This window comes from Neodiprion lecontei, chromosome 3 (genome assembly GCF_021901455.1).
Source record: "Neodiprion lecontei isolate iyNeoLeco1 chromosome 3, iyNeoLeco1.1, whole genome shotgun sequence".
Classification (NCBI taxonomy): Eukaryota; Metazoa; Arthropoda; class Insecta; order Hymenoptera; family Diprionidae; genus Neodiprion; species Neodiprion lecontei.
The window spans coordinates 32,379,257-32,396,870 of record NC_060262.1 but is presented as its reverse complement, the minus strand read 5'-3'; the positions used below and the strand labels follow the sequence as shown (position 1 = coordinate 32,396,870).

General features: G+C 40.2%; 1 protein-coding gene across 7 annotated transcripts in view; it reads right to left on the bottom strand.

Moving 5' to 3' along the window:
• The window catches only part of LOC107224197 (voltage-dependent calcium channel type A subunit alpha-1), a 117,555-nt gene that overhangs the window by 80,522 nt on the left and 19,419 nt on the right, over positions 1-17,614 (bottom strand). The gene's annotated exons all lie outside the window — the stretch shown is intronic.

The window sequence follows — 17,614 nt, the reverse complement described above, 5'->3', positions numbered from 1 at the left end:
CGAATATCAGAAATCAGTAAGTACTCAATTTACGACCATCTCGCGATAAAAAGTTTTTATTTTTGGCCAACCAATCTCATTAATATAAAATTCTGGTACCGGTATAAGTTGATTAGTTTTCGATCAATATTAACAATTAAATGATTTTCTAGTCAAGATATTATTCGGAATGAATTTCATCCCGTGATCACAAGGCGCTTTCGTTAACGCCATCGCCATCAGACTATTGTACAACGAAGAGATTAATTGGATTCTTTAAATAGTATAGAAAGACGGTTAGAAACACTTGTATCTTATTGTCTAGACTGAGTTGTTCGCAAATGAGAGAAGACCCAAGCAGTAAGCAATAACGGTACAAATTAGCAAAAGGCACGCAGCGAAATTGAGTGAACTTTATCATGTGAGATAATTATAATCGATCATTCGCGGTGCGGAATGTCGGGCGTTGAACTGTCGCAAATGTTTTCCACTCGAATGAAACGGCAAAGTCCATAACGAGGCAGGCGTGTTCGAATACTCTGCGAATTGAATTTAACAACTGTAGGAATATTCTTTTCAAATAAGTTTGCATCAAAATTAAATCGGCCGTTGTATAATTGCCCATTGTATTTGTGAAGCTTAAGTGACAAGTTTGCTCGATAATTCCGCGTGAGCAACTCACGATTTTGTTCGAAATATATTTTCGAGTCTGGTGACTTTTTGGTAGCAAAGAACTGCACAGCTTCGGAAATATTTAACTTTACGAATCATTTGTAACGAGCGGAATGCCGTAGAATTAAAAGTGTCCAATTAACTGAACGTCCATCCAGTTCGATATCTCAGCTCGGAACGAGCACCGTTTCGTGAATAAAAAATAGCGATGCGACGCCTCGCTGCGAGGAATCTGGCATAGTGCTACATGGACTCAAGTGACGGACAGAGGCCACTTCACAGGTGAATTACAGTGAAATGAAATAAAACCGTCAGGAGCTACGGACAGGCAAACAGAATTACTACTTGCCGATCGATCCGAAGGTTTCCATCTCTGTTTGTCTCGGAATATTTCCGACCGATCTTACGGAGAGTAATTACACCCGCCGACTGACTGTCAAGTTTTACCTACTTCATTCAACCCGCGGGCCAACGAAGGCAGCGAGGAAATAAAAAATTATTGTCTTCGATCCCGCCGTTGTACGTCTCTGAATTATATAATATACGATTTTTCCTTAAATTTAGTATTCAAGTCTCTAAAAAATTCACACTCATATAAGTAACGTATATATACATGCCTCAACGAATCGTTAGACGATCTGATGAACCCAACCGATCGCTTCATTCTCCGTTTCGTTACTTTAACGATTTACATTTATATGTATAATTAAGTACGCTATTTTAAACGAAAAATTTACCGAGAATATTATAAGGAAATAGCAGAAAAAAATTCAAATCAATACCGAACCCTCAGCGTGATAACAGCGACTGAGCTTTTACGAACGAAAACTTATTATTATAACTATAGCGGTGTTTAGTCATGCCATGCAAGCTTTATCGTTCTTCCTTTGAACATGTTGATGCCGTACCTAATTACTAATTAGTCATTACAATGCTCGGGAAATTCTAGCATCTACCAATTAGTGATGAGCTGCCGTTATACACCCTTTGCCTGGCAGCCTCTGCACTCCGAACTTCACAAGCAACACCGCAGCTGATTGTGCTTTCCGTATAAATTAAATCAAATACATCGCTCGCTGCTATATACTGTATAATTCGATCAAGCGATCGAAAAAGTAGATTTTCCATAATTTCATTTCCACGCAGTTCACGCTGTACGAAAAACCATACCGGTGATAAATTAACGTCACGATTATAATCGAATCAGTCTGTAGATTGAATAAACAGGTTTGTAATGTTCGTAATTAGCTCACACGTGTTTCACAGAAATAATTGGGAGAGAATCCGTGTCGATTATTACCATGCTTGGAAATTCCATAGCTGGTACAACACCGATGGAAAATTCCTCGCGTTCTACGGTTCGGCGCCCTTTCCCGCTTAATGGTGCCAGGGCATGGGAATAGCGATATTAAATTATCGACGCAGAGTATTATGCGATGTCCTTTGGGGTTAAAATATGGACAGCTAGTAAGGTAGACGCGGTCCTCGGTGTCGCCTCGAGGAAGAGAACAGGTATAGTTCAGGGTACTCTTCAACCTCAGGCTCGAGTTCTCCTCCGAGTGACCGTAAATACACTATGTTAGCATATGCAACCATCATAGGCGAGTTTCTAGTATGGGTGATGATAATAATTTACAGTATAATAGCCTCGAAATGCCAAGGGAGTCTAAATCATCGCAACTAAGACGGAGCGGACAACAAACAGGGCATAAGTTTTTAACGTGAAAAATGACAATCTATTTATCTTATTCATAGAAGCGTTGACGAAAGTAGATGATGGATAACGAACGCAACAATATCAAATCAAATGTTTTGAAATTGTTATTAGGTGTACTAACATCAGTTTTACATCGATTCCTGTACGAGTTTCTTTGTATTCACCGCGAACCGTGTGTATTCATATACTTTTTTAATTTGACGTTGCCTTTCCCTTTCCTCGTATTGTGACAACCTGTAACAATCAGCTTGTCTCGGCAGATATTATTCCGTGCAATAATTGTTTGCAATATCTGAGCTCCGGCTGTATGTCGCGACGCTGGAAACACGCCACGTAGCGACAGTGATCACTCCGTTACAACGGCTTTTTGTTCTAGATCATTTCTAAATCTGACCCATCTAACCTATCCGAAAGTCAAATGACTCTACGGAGGTGTCTGAGGTATGGATTTACGATCGCAAAGTCTGCAGTCACAGATTTAATCCGTGAAATCGTTAACGGTTGAAACGAGCCAACTATCCAGCCGTTCGGATTCGTCTGTATATTTACATTTCCCGGAGACTCGGCGAGCATTTCACTACACTCTCCGTTATTAGATTCCGATGTTATAACCACGTCCGCAAGGACTCTGAATATCAGGGTATATATAATAAGTTAGGTAGGTATACAAGGTATAGGTTACAAGGTGGGTATAACCTCGTCTGAGGAACACGAGCCAAACTGAGAAGGAAGAACCAGTTCATTTGATAAAGTGGATTAAGTAGCGGTGCCATTGTGTTGGTCAGCCAGGCGACTCGCACCGTCTTACGTGTTTGAAAATCAATAGCGTGTTACCGCACTACTCGCTCGATTTCGATGGGTGTGTGCACATGGCAGATCAGCATCGCGCCGCTAGTTTTCGTTTGTTCGTCAGAAAAAATAAAAAATAAATAAAAAAAAAAAAAACATAAAACAGAAACAAAAAAAAAAACGATAGACGAAGAAAACCTAATTAAACTATACGATATACACGAGGTTCTGAACGTGGAAAAATGCGACGGTTAACTTTTTACCAATTATCGGACGACTGATGCAACCGTCGGCACGGAAAATCGCGTTGCTAAGCGACAAGCTGATCCTGATTGTAACAGTACGTCGACGAAAGGACGTCGGTTTGATCGCTTGCTCGGCTGACTGACATGTTTAGATTTGAATGTTTCAAAGTCAAGCTGTTTGGATTTCAAGTGGGCGGTTTTTAATTTTTATTGAGAAAAGCTAAGCTTCCGCTTCCTTCCCGTTATTCGAACGCTGAATCAAAAAAAAAAAAAACGACTGTAATCGATGAAGGAGAAAAGTACAGTGAAATTGTAACCGGTCGCTTCGTTTCTCATCTGTTGGTGAAAATGAAGAAAAAAAATTGACGTAACATCTTTTTATTCAACAGTTTTACCGGTTATTAGACACACGTACAATCCAAAATGTTACAAAAGCTGGACGATTTGAATGCGGAGACGAATTTAAAAAGAAATACGTACATATTCTCCATTTCCAATTATTCACAATTTTGAAGCTAAACTTTGTAGAGGCTGATTAATACTTCGCAGAATTCGTGCAGTCTTTACAACGTGGAGAAAGCAGAGAGAAAATTATAAAATTCTAAACGGCTCAATTAACGCAACAGTCACAAACTGGCTCTGAATAATCAGGACTGAATTATCGAGCAATGTCAAGTCGTTTAATATGAAAAGTAACACTGTTTTCAACCCAGCCAAGAGCAAAGTGTGGGAAGAGGTATTGAAATGAAATGCGAAACTCACCACTCATTTTCCATCTAGTTGATCCATTCTCACTGCTCTGTCCTCCTTTACTACGAATTCTCGTCTCCTGCGTAACTCCATGATATCGGTCACCCTTGACAACCTTGATAAGCTTTCTTGCTATCGAGCCCAGATTCTCTCGTACGTACGAACCTCACGAAATATCGATTCTACGGATTAATTATTCGCGCACTCGAGTTACACCGCGTATAGGGAAAGATCTTATGCACTTTCGTTACCATACGTAAATTCTTCAAGTTGACGAAGAATTTGCAAATTGAACATACATTTTCAAATCGTTATGATAATTCGCGTACACAGCTTTTCTACGTACTTCCAAAAACGACGAGTTTTTAGTTTTAGTTACCACGTGCATTCCATAACTATTATCATCTGTCACCATGACTGAAGAAATATGGTTCCGATCACGAAATGAAAACGAGTTTTGTACCTATAGTACATATGTAAAGAAACTGTAGTATCTACGACTATAGCCACATTAAATAGTTACCTATTTGTGCCATGTTTGTTGATATAAAAAAAAAAAAATTTTGTTGATTTCCAACAACTAAGTTTAACTACCTTATTGCAGCCTCATTCATTTAGCTATAAAATTTTTTAATAACCACAACAAATAAAATTTTCCTCCATACCAACAGTAAGCGGGATGGAGGGAAAGGCGCTTCGCGGTATGACGTCAATTGTCGTATAACCGTGATAAAAGTTATAAATATTTCGCGGTTCGGTTAGCGCCTCTGGTGCTGTACAGGGTATCTGGATATTATACAGCCAGTAAAACCCCGGGCGTACATTTCGCGGTGACTTTTTTCGTCTTCTTTTTATTTGCCCCCTACCTTCGCCTCTAATTCTCATCGGATTTCGTTTATCACTCAACGCGGGCGGCGCGAAAATGTAACGAAGGTACACACGCCTGACTGTCACAAAAGCTGTCAGATACTCCTTGAACACCTGACAGGTAATCGGTTAAAAAAATTCTCGAGCTCCCGCGTTGCATTCGCATCCCTTCGCGAACTTATAAGTATAAATCGTGTGAAATTTTTCATAAGGTAATCATGCTGTAACTTTCGTAGGCGCGGATGTGGTTATAAGAATTTAAACATTGTAATATTATTAATTCCTACCGTTTCGGTTCAAAAATATCGTTTCACTTTATGTTACGCGTGATTATTTTCCCGTGCACTTTAAATCACGCTTATTCCAAAAATTATCATTTGTTATAAGAACGATACGAGAGATGAAATCGTTTACGTTTAAAATAGTATACATATACATGTTATATTATATATGAGTGTACGGTATACAATGTAAGTCAAATTAATTGTAAGCTATGAACAGCTCAAGTAGTTATGCATACCTGTAAGCCCAATAAAATAGAGCTCAGTCAATATTTATAAGATGAACTTAATAATTTGAAAAATGTATTGAATAGCTGATGTAAATTTTTACCGAATAAATCAATGCCTATAAATAAAATACCCGGTTATGTGCGAAATGTATTATAAATTTCAGTGAAATCTTGATAAACATTGATCGACCTGCCGTGAATCCGAATGAATTTCTTTGAAATATATATAGCGTGTTACCATTCAGAAGTAAATAATTGCGCAAGTTTCACAAGTATTCCTCGTATTATAAACCAGACCGATAGCGAGAGTTAAGCCTAGAATGTTGTTACAGCATGACGTTAATTACATAATTATTGACCAAGGGACACGTATATCTAGACTAATTTATTCAAACAAGAAAGTCACATTTCACTATACCCACATTAATACATGGCTCTATCGCAGTTTACTTTACGCTTCTAGCTCTACATTCCCTTGACGGTTACACATTTTGTTGTGAAATCGTATCTGATTGGTCGGTATGGCGAACCTTGCCTATTTCCGCATAGTTATTAATATCGAAACTTATTAGTCGGGTCTCAATTGCGCTAAGTTTACGAAATAGTCTAACCGGCAAAGTCCGGAAGATTTGTTGTTTCGTAATTTTATTCCCAGTCTACGAGGCCAAAACCAAGACTTACGGACTAGACTCGAAAATCTCAAGTCTTTCGGAGGGAAACGTGCAAGTCTACAAGCCCTGAACGAAATTTAAATCAGTACTTTATCTACGCAGTCAAGATTAAAGTCGGGTTTAATCATTTTTTGTAAAAATATGATGTTTGTGAGGGGAAAAATCTCATTTACTTTGTTTATTAGACATTTACGATTTTTTAAATCACTGCAGCCGTATCTCTTCTTCCATCGCTCTCTCGGAGTTACGAGTATATTTATTTATTTTCAACCTATGATTATCAAACACTTCCCGCTATTAACTTATCGTAACTCACACTGATGATCAGTTGCTTTAAACGCCATTTGAAAAGAGAGAAATCATTATCTTTTACTGTATAACTAATTTATTCATCTTCCATAGAAGACAACGAATCATCGATGCGCGAAATTACGTCACTCCTTAAAAAAAGAAAAGAAGACAAATAGAGAAATAAAACAAAATAAATAAAGAAGGGCAAGAAGGATGAAGGATAAAAAGTTGGCGATGCCTCTGCAGCCCTTTTAATTTACTAATCATCTTCAGTGATCAACTTCTATACCTTTTAATATTCTTATTTTTACAAACCGTGCACGCTCAGTCATTACCGATTAATTTATAGGCACGAAAATATTCAATCGATCTAAACCAAATGTCAAAGTGTCGCAACCTTCACCTAGTCTATACATCACGTTTTCTTTACACCCCTACACCGAGAGAAGCCTGAAAGGAAAAAATTTTCTTTGCAAGGGTACAATCAAAGTACGTGTAAGGGTAAAAATATATTTCGTTACTGTAACAAAATTGTTATTGATATGAAAAAATGTTTCGCGATTCGAAAATCTTTTGCCCCGTTTTGTATAAAAAATTCAGAGGCAATCACGCGGGGAGAAATAAATCTAAAAACCCTCCGAGTTTTTACTCGTCCCCGACAAAGTTGAACTTTCCAGAGATATGCCATTAAAAATTTATCAAACTCCACCCGATATTGCTCTGTAGCCACTCGCCGACTATACGGACGTTATTTCTCCAAATCGCTTCGGCGTTGAGAATAGCGAACATGAAGAGTGACTTTTATAGTTTTATTCACTGGCGTGTGTAACAGAAAAGTAGGTTTATATCCTCTGGTAATTCCGGGCTTGCTTATAAGGCTTGGATTACGTGATCACCCTGCCCACTCGGTATAATAAAGACGCGGTAATACGTTTTATTATTATACGTCGAATAACACCTCAATTTTAATTGAAAAAAATTTACAATGGTTCGTAGGATATTCGCACTTCAATCCAAACTCTAACATCGTATATACGTACATACACGAAGAGAATTTCGTGAAAGAACCCTGCGTCACCTAAAATTTCAGAGTCATAATTTGGCGATTCTCCGTAATCAAATTTTGAGCTAAATATGTTTCCCTCGTTTTTCTCGCAGTTTGTACTTTCAATAGAACGAGTTTCTCAAACTTGTCCCGTACCGAAAAATGAATGAAAACCAACAATACGTATATACTATATACGCCATGAGATACACATTCGTTTCATTGTTTCATAAAACAAGCGATAAGCTCAGAGTTTTTACTATCATTTCTACAGTCTCGATATTCGCGGAATGTTTTACACACAAATAAATTCTGGCAAAATGTGTTGATGAAGAAAAAAGGAATGTACACAAAATGACACATCGAAGTGTCATAACTCGTCTAAGCACATCGTTAATTTTGTTTATCCCCTAGTCATCATCAGCCAGCTATGTGTGTGGAAAACGTAAACGCAACATCTTCTCTCGAAACGCACGTTTAGTGCCATGGTGTTTCCGATCAATATTTGCACCACGCACGACGGCGTAAGACTGGAATGTTTTTCTATTCTTGGCCCAGAAACATAATCAAATAGGCGTTTAGCATCTACGGGAGATGACATCTGTTTGGTATTCAAAACTGTTTTGAGACTGCCAAGCCAATGGCTTTGCTGAGTCACGCTTCAGCGGTTCTCCTCCAACGAAATCTGCGACCTCGAAAGAACCAAATAAATCAAAAACCGTTCAAGACAGAGATTTTTAGATTTCCCACTGCTCACCCTACTGAAAATGTTCACGTGTTAAATCATAAAATGTTTGGAAAGAATTCAGCGTGTAATTTATTACATGATTTATCCTGTAAATTCGATAAAATATATAAGAAATCACACGATAAATTACAAGATTACGAATTATCAGACATATACTGCTTAATCTTTCTACTACTGGTAACCTTTGCTACATATAGCTAAGCAAGTAATTTTTTTCAAAAACGGTGACGACCGATAAGCGAAGACGAGCTATAGAAAAATTGAACCTGAATATTCGTGCAGGCTGTCACTAATTTCCACCATCAATCACCGAAATGATGAAACCTTCTACCGATTATAAATCAGCAGCACCCAAAAGTTACCCCAAGCCGGCACCCTGGTTGTATGTAAATGTTATTGAGGCTGGGATAGCAAGCTGTACGTTAAACTGCGCGTGTCTTCTTCACATGCGGATGTAAACCGCAGCTGGGTAGGTACATTGGATATGCGCATAAACATCTCCCAACGCAGAGGCGGATGCTCGACGTCAGAGATCTACGGGCACCCTGTTGCTCCGTTTGGTCCCGTCCCGTTGCCTAGGTACCTGGAGGCTACGCGTCTCCATCCGACTCAACATCGATACGCGATATTCCGCGTTTTCGGTTATGTGCGTTACACGTATCTGAGTTGGAGTATCAACAAAATCACTCCGCGTAAAGCAGGGACGTCGACCCGTTTTCCTTGGGGGTTGTAATGTATCACGGAGGTGAAAAACTACGTGGATAAAGGAGGCACTTGCTCTAGGGGTGTGACTGGGGGAACCGTTGAAGGTTTGAAAGATGAAAGGGCCGTTGAGTTTGGATCGAAAGTTGAGAAAAGAGGGGAAGAAAAGCTCTCAAAGATTATCTTGCAACGTTGTTGGCTCCGGGTGATGCTAAACTCGAGTAGAACGACATCCCTACTATGTAATAGAAATGAGTATGGGCAAATTCAAGTGACACAATTGCTAAGATATCGAGGTTTTATAATTGAACAATTCGAAGCTATTGAATTCACATGTTTTTGAGGCTCATTCTCCTCGCTCATCAGATACCGATAAATTGTGTTGTAAACTTTCAAAGAAACGTTACAGTACCTATAGTTTTAGCGCTCAACAACAACTGCTAACCAAAATCTGTTGTATCGTACTTGCACAAATCTATTTTCATCCGATAGCAAAATATATTGTATAAAAAAACTTGAGGCTTCTTTTTCTAGAAATCTCTATGGTTACGAAAATGACCCCCAACATATTTAGATCGGATCAGAAACAGCAGTTGAATCATTTTGAACGGTCTAATCGTAAGACCCCTTTTCAAATAATTAATATCTTACAGTAAGCTTGTTATATTCGAATTCGTTTGGATTTATTTCTATCATAAATGAGTAGTTCACTGCCACTGCCGCAAATATTCTCTCTTCTCAACTTTTGATTCAGACAGTCCGGCCTGACGATTCATCCTCGAGATTTAGCCGCAAGCGAACGTCTCCGGGCATCATCAAAGCCCATGGTCTTGGCAGTGTGTATCAGGGTCATTTCTCAGTATCTTCTGAGAGTTGAGCTGTAGCAGCACTCCGTGCGGACCGCAGCTTATCTCTTGACAAAAGATATATTGGTTCTATGCCCGAGTGTGCTCAAAGCATAATCCCGAGTATATGGAGAGTTTTATGGTTTTGCAGGGTTTTAATGATGGGCGAATTTATACCATTGTTGGATACCGTACTTTGACGGCGAAATTTTGGACCTTGAATACACGCGGCTAAAAATCCGTCACGCACGTATGTTCAGAAACGGATGAGGGATGAGAATAAGTGGGAAAAAGGTCGGAGAGCGAAGGAAGCGGTGATGTTTCAAGAATTTTTTTCTTCCCCAACTCCTTTAACTTCTGCGTAGTCTTTCTTCCTAAATTTACGTTTTGGTTTTATCTCGATCTAACAGCCCTGTTTATCGGGTTAAGATTTACCATTGATTTTTATCTTCCTCTGTTTGGTCGATCTATGCGACGTCAACCGGTAAAATAACGATGAAAACCTTGAGAGGTCGTTTTTTTCTCTCTTCCCTTTTCTTCCTCTTTTTCTGTTTCTTCAAGAATCCTCTTGACTCTGCTTCGTGCAGACCACGGATCGTATGTTTATAGTTTCTTCGGCCATTGCAGAGGTTGCGGCTAGCCATCGCGTGACTCAAACTACTCAACAAACTCTGACCTGACCATTAACCGTTGGCGAGTATAACTGATCAGGTCATTAAGCGAAGCGACAGTCGTGAAAAAAATTGTACTTCAATTTCTTTCGTTTTGTTTTTAAGCATTGCCTTCTTCTATTTGTTTTGCAACTTGAATTCACCATGCGATTTTCGTTACTGCAAGCATTTCCATCGGGCTTATAATTACACCGAAAGGTCCGAACCGTCGACAAACCAATTTGACTTCAACTTAACAGTCGTCCCGTAAACGGAGCAGCGGAAAAGTGGAAATCAAACTTTGAAGCGGAATACCGAATTCAATTCCGGCTCTCTACTGGGAAATATCGCATAAGTCTACCGGGAGGCAAGGTAGCGCTGCAGTTGAATTATTCAATTAATACTTCACGTTAATCAAAAGTCATTCGAAGGAATATTACTTTCAGACTTCGCAAGTTCAAAAGGATAATATTTGACTGTATAAACATAACCAACGGAAAGCAAAAATTGTAAAATCAAACGTCGAAAGTCTCTTTCGATTTATGGTAGAGGACTCTGTAAGTATGTATATTTCCACAGGAAATGGAAACGTATTTTACCTCCCTACAACCCACTGAATGGTAAAACCGTAGGTAAATCCTGAAAGGAACGGGAGAGTAAGATGTACGAGTATACGATATCAAAGCGGTTCCAACTTGGAGTATAAGTAGAGATAGCAAAAGTAACGATCCTTTGATACAAGTTGCTGATGAAAGCATAATAGTAACAGCAACAAAAAAAGAAGAAGAAATTGCACAATCAATGCAAGTAAAAAAAAAAATACGTTTGGCTCACTCGTAATTCATCGTTATTTATTTTCCATCAGCTTTATGAGTGAGTTTTCACATTGGCAGCAGTCGTGACAGGTTTATGTGTAAACTTGAGCGAGATTCCACCGTCGCAAAAACGAATGATGCCTCAAGGTCCAGCGGCGGCGCGAATAAACATTCGGCAGCTTACGTGAACAATTTATGACTTGGGCTATTAATACATCGTTATACCGTGAGAATTATTCGGTGTTTCACTCTGACGTAGGATAATACAGTTTTACAGTGTGATCGAATATTTTGGAAAACGCGAGAAAATTAAAAGCAGACCTGCGTCGATTCTTACATTACTATTTTCGACTCTTAAAATCAATGTGATTTCTTTGGTCGTCACTTTCTCGAGCAAAACATTAACCGGACATTTGAGCTTTGATCTCGGCCGAGAAAGCGGCGCAGATCGCTCTAACTAACGCTTTTCTTTGAACATCTGCTATAGAGAATTCAGCAAGTTCCGTATCGATACCGTCGAAGCACGATCTTCTACACAGGATCAAAGTTTACCTTTTTCCGCCAAGGACAAAGGATTACGTGCCAAGGTTTAAGGCCATGCTGAACCGTTTCAATGAGGCAAGGTGAAAATCAGAGAGGAAAAGTTTCAAAAGTACATAATTCAGTGCCTCGCCTGCTTGATGGAAGGACGGAAGATTATCACGAGTGAACGGGCTGGTCAACGGCTGGTCGGGTCCTCGGATCGATAAGTTGGAAACGAGTAGAAACCCGGGGGAGATAGCCGTATCAAACTTTGCTGAAAAAGGCCAAGAAGAACACCGAGGACGAGCATTATTCGATCGATGGATTTCCTCACGCCCTATTTGCACTCTTCAATAGGCCCCGAGAAACTTGCGGTCAATTGGTCGGACATGTTGGAGTTCGAAGAGACCGGGCGTCATCGGCTCGTTGGACTCGAGTACCGACCTGGCAATTTGTCAGATTCCAAAGAGGAACGCGGAGCATAGAAATCAAAGACGAATCGATGTGAATGTGACATATCGACAGACCCGGAAGTTCGGAAGATTGAGGGTACTTCCTGAACCACTACGCAACTGACCACGGATTGAATGGGTTCAATGCTTTGACAATTGTTACTCGACTATCTCATTGACGAGGTTCTTCTGGATCTTCAGCCCTTTCACCGAGGTGTTGGGATACGCTTTAGAATCAAGCGAGTTACACTCCCTCTTAACCCAGGACTCATCCATCGCCTGTTCATTTTTACCGAGTCCAACTTCACGCCATTAAAGCTTTGGTTACAACCGAAGAAATCGGAGCTTGACCGCTGCGTCTGGCATTCGAATCGGGGCAGAATTCACTATCGAACTCCAGCTACTGGTGTGCCGTATAACTCTGAACTTTCTACTCGTTTATAAACTATTCTGTTACACTCCAAATAATTCGTCGCAAAGGAATTTCGATTCGAGCCGAATGATCGCGTTTCAATAAGGTTCACACTGTTGTTCTGTGACAAGGTGTAATTACACACCAGACATTAAAACCAAGCCTGTGTTTCCATTCAACGCAAGTCGGATTACAATTTCGTGTTATTACACGCTATGCAGGGTCACTGCAGGCTATATTGCACATAATCCCACAGGAATCCGTCATACCTCGGAAATTCCATCACAGCAGGTGCAGAAATTCTCGCGGAAGGTCACCAGCGGAGGATCACAAAACACACGTATCCCGTCAGCTGAGCATAGTTCTCAACTATTCGTTCATACAGTACATGTATGTTGCATATTGAATACATTGTGCATGTATGTATCTACATGCAGCATAGGCACTGAGCACTTTCCTTTATACCTCGATACGTACATTGGTATATATATATATATATATATAATGTGTGGATATACACTCGCAAGGATGAATTCAACTAGACAAAACATGTCCTTAATTTGTTTGTCTATACGTATACGCTTTCTCCGCGACGAGTGTATTCAGTCTTATTAGCTGAATATGTGTATACTTATACCGATGATAGACCGTGGAGTCTGTATTACATTGCCATCCGAGGTTGCCGAGTGATTGCAAAAATTCTCCGTGTGCTTAGTCGATTTTTGTTTTCATCTCACACGATACATAAAACAGGATGAAAGATTGGGATAATTTCATTTTCTGGGTAAATAAATCCGGCCACGTTATACGTATATTATCTTCGGGGAAAACCTCGAGCAAACAATAAGACCCTTTTTCTCCTACCTCGGCGTACGATTTATGGAGTAAAAACAGAGTTGGAACGACTGCAGGCCGATCAGCGAATTAAAAAATCGGACTTGAAGACAGCGCTTCTATTTTATTGATCGTCTCCCATGTTTTCCCGGAGAAAAAAATGACTCGATATTTGAGTGACACAACAGTTTTTCCAGATGAATTGATTTAAATTAATTCACGTACTTCAACTTGACTTTTTTACTTCAATCCAGATTTTTTTACTCGACCTAATTTTTTTATTGCTATGTAATTATCTTTTTTCTGTAAACAGATAATTCTGGCATGAATCCAAGCTAATTCAAATCAACTCGACTCAATTGTCCGTAATTCAGTTATTTCTCAGTTAATTTTCATTATTCCAATTAAGTTTCAGTAATTCAGTCAATTCTCATTAATTCACAAACCTATTGATACATCGATTCAGCGAGTTACAAATGCAACTGCAGTGTAATCGAGCAACGGGATATTCCAGCAAGTGTTTTACGAGAGGACGGTTTGGGTTATTACCGTGAGCGAAAGCAACCACCAGATTTCAGGGGAATTCCAGATTCTGGCGCCGGATAAACAATTTCCCTAAACCGTGAATAATTCTACCATCAGTCGTTCGGGGACTCTGTACCGCCGCCTCACCTATTTGATTACTCTTCAGGGTGGTTCGGGCCAAAGAACGTGTCGAGACTGCTAAGCTTTTTCGTGCAAAAACAAGCCGTCATTTTCCCCTACCTCCCTTTCATCCCTCCCCCCCTCTCCCTCCCCCTGTCGCTCTCATGGTCCATTTTTCTCCCCCTCTTGATCCCCCCTTCCCCTTGTCGTATACCTTCTGCGCAGTACGTCAGCGTTAAGAAGCCTTTCATCGCCGGCAAAAAGAGAAAATCCATGCTATGCCAAAGAGACCTAATGATCACAGTCGGACATTTGAATATGCAAAAGAAGTCGGTGATTCAAGGCCTTGACTCGTAAGCCAGCTGCCACCTTGCGTCGATCCGTAGTGACAGCTGTTTTTCTCAATTTCGGTTTGCTTTATTAAATCAGGGATAGACGACTATTTTGATGATATATTTGTCTCTCCTCTTCTCCCAACGGCAGTCGTAACGAAGTGACAATTGTATTTTAATTCCTTGCTTTCCCTTCCACTCGTTTCATCGCCATTCGCACTTCCGCCTTGGGAACGTGTTTTATTCAAAGAAGTGCCCCTCGAGAACGAATGAAAATATTTCCTCTCAAATCCATCAGACTTAAGCGTGTCACACTGAGACGCCAACATGATTGAGGACGAGTAGTACGAAGATGTGCTCAGGAGACAAACCCCCCCGATAAATTAGATCCAGTTTTAACACGTTTTTAAGCCCCGCACTCGTTAGCATAACAGAGGGTGCAGTCAAACAGTTATAAACTTAATTTTCAATTTCAAAGCGCAGTACGCTCGTACAAAAAGGAAGGTTGGAATTTGGTTCACGGTGCTTTTGTTTCTAGGATTAGGTACCTACGCGAGTGGTGAACCAACTCGTCGAGAAGGGTTCGAAAAGGTCGCGAAAAACAGCCAGAGAGCAAATATAAATTAGCGAAGGTAAAATTTAGGGCAATACCTAATTTGTATTTCAAGATCGCCTTTCTTTAACAGTCGAAAATTAGTTTTCCCTCGGTTAATTAGAACTCGCGCGCGATTTGTAACAACCGTTGGAATAATTAATGGGATTAAGTTCCGAAAAGTGGAGGCTTTTCTTTTTCAATACCGACATTTCTCCAGCGAGAAATATTACATGAAAACTGGCAAATTTCCAACTCGGTCTTCGACGTATGAAATTTGTCTGCACGCATGTACCGAGATTGAAAGAAACTCACTGACACGAAATCTGTTTACGTCGAAGTTAAAAGAATTCTTCTACCGGAGCAAACTGTATTCCGATAAAAATGACGAGCTTACTTCTGACGATTTCAACGTCAATCTTCTTTTATACTCTCATCGCGTTAATCGCGAAGGATTTTCAAACGACAGAATCGAATCAGGTGACAGCCTGCATCCGTTGTGACAAGGGTTTATTCAACTCAGTGACACCACCACAAGGGATTCCCCGGGTACGCAGAATATCGGAAAGGCAAAGTGAATCGGACAAGAAGTGCGGAACGAGGAAAATCCCTCGAGATTATGAAAATTTCAAGGGACTACTGTCTACTACCACGAGTGTAGTGGACAGTAATTTATTCCGTCTACGTCGCGTCGCGAGTCACACGTGCGTACCTAATTGAAGCATTTGACGTTGCAACGTTTCATCCGATACTGATTCGTCTAAGAACATTGTACAAACAAGACAAAAGCCCCAGAGTCAACAATGTTCCGTATTACAATATAAATATCATCATACGTTTTTCCCTGCGAGTATATTATTAATCAACACGCACTGCATAATATTGGGATTCGCTTTAGCTCTGTTAATTAGTCCTGAAAAGTGATCGAGCAATGAATTTTGAGTAAACGAGCCCGCCCTAAGCAAAGCAACGCGGTGTGACATCAAGAGAAAATTCGATTTCCCACGGATACCAGGATCAACAGGCAGCACATTGGCAATTTGGTTATATTCACGTTTCGTTTACCAACCGTCCATCATCGGGATAACGGGATCAGAGTCTCCGCCCCTCTCGCTACTCCAAACGCTGCCTCAACAGCCAAGATAAATGTTAATTAAAACTAATTAATTATGAAATATCGACCGGTATACGGTAGATGAACGGCCTTAAAGTCAAACAAAGTCCTGCAGTTTAAAGCCGTTGAGTTCGCCGCGTAAATGCACTGCCGTTAGATTTTCATTACATTTTCCCGCACGTGTGATGTACTCGGAGCGAAGGTGACGTGAGTGGCGGTAAACTCAGAGAACTGCTCGATTAATACGAATAAGGATTTCCTCTCCTCCATCCCGTTACATATACATATACACACACAGCAAACGCACGCATCGTATATATATATATATATATATATGTTCACATGGGTGTGCGTTATACGATATAACCGCACTCTTCATCACCGACCATTAGGCCGAGGCAATGAAAAATGGTCACCTCTTATCTTGTAAGTACGACATTTCGCGTATAATATATAAAGAACGGACTCCCCGAAGCCAGACGTGATCTGCAGAGCAGTCTAGAGCATTAATTCTTGGTTCGGTTTTTGCTTCGATAATTACCTATACATATATACGTAGATAGATGTATTTGGTGATGGAGAAAAAATCTGCGATATTTTTGCTAACGTTTTTTCGTCAACTCGGTAAAAGAAATACAGGGCAGTGTTTTTTATGCGGAGTCAGCCCGGAGCCATCGCTCCGGGTATGAGATCTCTCATATCGATGAGTATGATGCAATAATTTTTCGTTTAATCCGTTATTTCGCCGATGCTGAAACCCGCGGAGCTTCGTATAGCAACAAGTTTTATCGGCGATCGATTGCGCCCCTGGGTGGCCTGGAGCCAAGCAGGAAAATAAAGGAGCAGGAGGGCTACTCACTTCAAACGTAGCGAAAATAGGAAGAGAACGATCCAAAGACGGCAGTGAAAAAACATCCGGGCGTCAGAACCACTTACTGAGACGGCATCAGTTTGTTAAGCCGGCCTCTGATCCCAATTGACTCTAACTATCGGTACTCCGAGAAATTTGCTGATCCCCTTTTATCGACCGTTAAAAATTTCTTCTCCTTTTCTTTTCGTCGTTCCTCTTTCCCTCTAACTCGTCTCTCTTTCTCTCCATCTCTTTTGAATTTAGCCTTTTTTTTTTTCTTCACGTCGCGTTGCACTGTTCTGCTCAACGTGCGGGTCATCCAGACAATTTATGAACGAGAAAATACCGCTAATGAAATTTTACGCGCCGACGGATTACCACTGATTGAAGTGGAAATTCCGTCCTGAATTCAGGGAATTTCTCTTCAACGTACGGTCGCGAAACGGAGGTACATGATTACGGTGAATCCGGCAGACATATGACATATGTACGTACATACATATTCCGATTTTACCATATTCTGTTGAAATATTTAATTCGTCCCACACTTTGCATCAATCATGG